The sequence below is a fragment of the Oncorhynchus masou genome, chromosome 18 (assembly GCF_036934945.1).
Source record: "Oncorhynchus masou masou isolate Uvic2021 chromosome 18, UVic_Omas_1.1, whole genome shotgun sequence".
NCBI classification, from domain to species: Eukaryota; Metazoa; Chordata; class Actinopteri; order Salmoniformes; family Salmonidae; genus Oncorhynchus; species Oncorhynchus masou.
Window position 1 is genome coordinate 8,318,949 of NC_088229.1, and position 4,429 is coordinate 8,323,377.

Here is a 4,429-nt window from a genome sequence, read left to right on the forward strand (position 1 = left end):
CTATGTTTCTCTCTGTCTTTCTCTATCACTCTCTCTCTCTCTCTCTCTCTGTCTTTATGCTCTCTCTCTCTCTCTCTCTCTCTCTCTCTCTCTCTCTCTGTGTCTCTCTCTCTCTGTCTCTCTCTCTCTCTCTCTCAATTCAATTCAATTCAATTCAATGGGCTTTATTGGCATGGGAAACATGTGTTAACATTGCCAAAGCAAGTAAGGTAGATAATATATAAAGTGAAATAAACAATAAAAATTAACAGTAGACATCACACATACAGACGTTTCAAAACAATAAAGACATTACAAATGTCATATTATATATCTCTCTCTCTGTCTTTATGCTCTCTCTCTCTGTCTTTATGCTCTCTCACTCTCTCTCTCCATTTCTCTGTCTCTGTCTCTCTCTGTCTTTCTCTATCACTCTCTCTCTCTCTGTCTTTATGCTCTCTCTCTGTTTTTATGCTCTCTCTCTCTCTCTCTCTCTCTCTCTCTCTCTCTCTCTCTCTCTGTCTTTATGCTCTCTCTCTCTCTCCCTCTCTCTGTCTCTTGCTCTCTCTCTCTCTCTCTCTCTCTCTCTCTCTTTCTTCCCATCAGCAGACTGCATGTATTAACACTGTCTCTGTGTCTTTTTTATGGACAGGGCTCTCTATCAACAGCCCTATCTGTCTCTTATTCAGACACAAGATATTATTAGATGAATATGACACTGTGGAGATTCTCTCAGAGATCAGTTCCATTTCTTCGTCCATCAGCAGTGCATGCACAATAGGGCTCTGGTCTAAAGTAGTGCATGGCCAATAGGGCTCTGGTCTAAAGTAGTGCATGGACAGGGCTCTGGTCTAAAGTAGTGCATCAACAGGGCCAGCTAAAGTATCTGCCAATAGGGCTCTATTCAGACACAAGGGATCTGGTTATTAGATGAATATGACACTGTGGAGATTAGGGCTCTGGTCTAAAGATCAGTTCCATTTAGGGCTCTGGTCCATAAAGTAGTGCATGGCCAATAGGGCTCTGGTCTAAAGTAGTGCATGGCCAATAGGGCTCTGGTCTAAAGTAGTGCATGGCCAATAGGGCTCTGGTCTAAAGTAGTGCATGGCCAATAGGGCTCTGGTCTAAAGTAGTGCATGGCCAATAGGGCTCTGGTCTAAAGTAGTGCATGGCCAATAGGGCTCTGGTCTAAAGTAGTGCATGGCCAATAGGGCTCTGGTCTAAAGTAGTGCATGGCCAATAGGGCTCTGGTCTAAGGTAGTGCATGGCCAATAGGGCTCTGGTCTAAAGTAGTGCATGGCCAATAGGGCTCTGGTCTAAAGTAGTGCATGGCCCATAGGGCTCTGGTCTAAAGTAGTGCATGGCCAATAGGGCTCTGGTCTAAAGTAGTGCACTACAAAAGGAATAGAGTGGTATTTTGGATGCAACAAGATGTATCTATTACCCTTCCAACACGTCATCCATCTAGAGATCAGCTGTATGGGATATATCCTCCATCCTCCATCGAGAGATCAGCTGTATGGGATGATATCCAACACATCCTCCATCTAGAGATCAGCTGTATGTGATATTCCTCCATCTAGAGATCAGCTGTATGTGATATTCCTCCATCTTGAGATCAGCTGTATGTGATATTCCTCCATCTTGAGATCAGCTGTATGTGATATTCCTCCATCTAGAGATCGGCTGTATGTGATATTCCTCCATCTAGAGATCGGCTGTATGTGATATTCCTCCATCTAGAGATCAGCTGTATGTGATATTCCTCCATCTAGAGATCAGCTGTATGTGATATTCCTCCATCCATCTAGAGATCGGCTGTATGTGATATTCCTCCATCTAGAGATCAGCTGTATGTGATATTCCTCCATCTAGAGATCAGCTGTATGTGATATTCCTCCATCTAGAGATCAGCTGTATGTGATATTCCTCCATCTAGAGATCAGCTGTATGTGATATTCCTCCATCTAGAGATCAGCTGTATGTGATATTCCTCCATCTAGAGATCAGCTGTATGTGATATTCCTCCATCTAGAGATCAGCTGTATGTGATATTCCTCCATCTAGAGATCAGCTGTATGTGATATTCCTCCATCTAGAGATCAGCTGTATGTGATATTCCTCCATCTAGAGATCGGCTGTATGTGATATTCCTCCATCTAGAGATCAGCTGTATGTGATATTCCTCCATCTAGAGATCAGCTGTATGTGATATTCCTCCATCTAGAGATCAGCTGTATGTGATATTCCTCCATCTAGAGATCAGCTGTATGTGATATTCCTCCATCTAGAGATCAGCTGTATGTGATATTCCTCCATCTAGAGATCAGCTGTATGTGATATTCCTCCATCTGAAAGAGATCAGCTGTATGTGATATATATCCAAACATCCTCCATCTAGAGATCAGCTGTATGGATATAGTCAACACATTCAACTAGAGATCAGCTGTATGTGATATTGTCCATCTAGAGATCAATGTGATATTCCTCCATCTAAGATCAGCTGATGTGATATTCCTCCATCTAGAGATCAGCTGTATGTGATATTCCTCCATGAGATCAGCTGTATGTGATATTCCTCCATCTAGAGATCAGCTGTAATGATTTAGTCTCTGTATGTGATATTCCTCCATCTAGAGATCAGCTGTATGAGATATTCTCTCCATCTTGAGATCGGCTGTATGTGATATTCCTCCATCTTGAGATCGGCTGTATGTGATATTCCTCCATCTAGAGATCGGCTGTATGTGATATATCCAACACATCCTCCATCTAGAGATCAGCTGTATGTGATACCCTCCATCTAGAGATCGGCTGTATGTGATATTCCCTCCATCTAGAGATCAGCTGTATGTGATATTCCTCCATCTAGAGATGGCTGTATGTGATATATATCCAACACATCCTCCATCTAGAGATCAGCTGTATGTGATATTCCTCCATCTAGAGATGCTGTATGTGATATTCCTCCATCTAGAGATCAGCTGTATGTGATATGTTCCATCTAGAGATCAGCTGTATGTGATATTCCTCCATCTAGAGATCAGCTGTATGTGATAACATCCATCTAGAGATCAGCTGTATGTGATATTATGTCCATCTAGAGATCAGCTGTATGTGATATTCTCCATTAGAGATCAGCTTTATGTGATATTTCCATCTAGAGATCAGCTGTATGTGATATTCCTCCATCTAGAGATCAGCTGTATGTGATATTCCTCCATCTAGAGATCGGCTGTATGTGATATTCCTCCATCTAGAGATCAGCTGTATGTGATAGACCTCCATCTAAGATCAGCTGTATGTGATATATGTCCAACACGTCCTCCATCTAGAGATCAGCTGGTATGGATATTCCTCCATCTAGAGATCATTCCATTGATATTCCTCCATCTAGAGATCTTCATGTGATAGCTCCATCTAGAGATCAGCTGTATGTGATATTTCCATCTAGAGATCGGATACTAGTTTCCTCCATCTAGAGATTTTTAGCTGTATGTGATATTCCACCATCTAGAGATGGTGTATGTGATATTCCTCCATCTAGAGATTTTTAGCTGTATGTGATATTCCGCCATCTAGAGATCAGCTGTATGTGATATTCCTCCATCTAGAGATCGGCTGTATGTGATATTCCTCCATCTAGAGATCAGCTGTATGTGATATTCCTCCATCTAGAGATCGGCTGTATGTTGATATTCTCCATCTAGAGATCAGCTGTATGTGATATTCCTCCATCTTTGTATGATATTTCCATCTAGAGATCAGCTGTATGTGATATTACTCCATCTAGAGATCAGCTGAGTGATATTCCTCCATCTAGAGATCAGCTGAATTGATATTCCTCCATCTAGAATCATCTGTATGTGATATTCCTCCATCTAGAGATCAGCTGTATGTGATATTCCTCCATCTAGAGATCGGCTGTATGTAACAACTCATCTAGAGATATGGTATGTGAATTCCTCCATCTAAGATTAGCTGTATTGATATTCCTCCATCTAGAGATCGGCTGTATGTGATATTCCTCCATCTAGAGATCGGCTGTATGTGATATTCCTCCATCTTCCATTCATGAAAAGGCCTGAAGATAGAAAATGAAAGATCCATGCCATTACTGCTGTATGGAATCAGTCTCATTCATATTCAAATCAAACATATTACTTTGGACTAACAACGGCCTCTGAAAACATGAATGTCACACTGCTCGTAGATGGGAATTTGTGTGGTTGGTTTTAATCAATTGAATGATTTAGTCTCTTCATGTGGGGAGACCTTTTGATTGTGAAGTCCTCTTCTTCTTGCAGGACCGTGTTGTTCCTCACGGAAGTTTGAACCCATCCTTGTAGGAGATCTGGTGGTGTAGTTGAAGGACATTTGTTTAATGGCAGCATGTTTAATTGACTCTCTATGTGTATGTGTGTGTGTGAACACACTTATATGACATGTT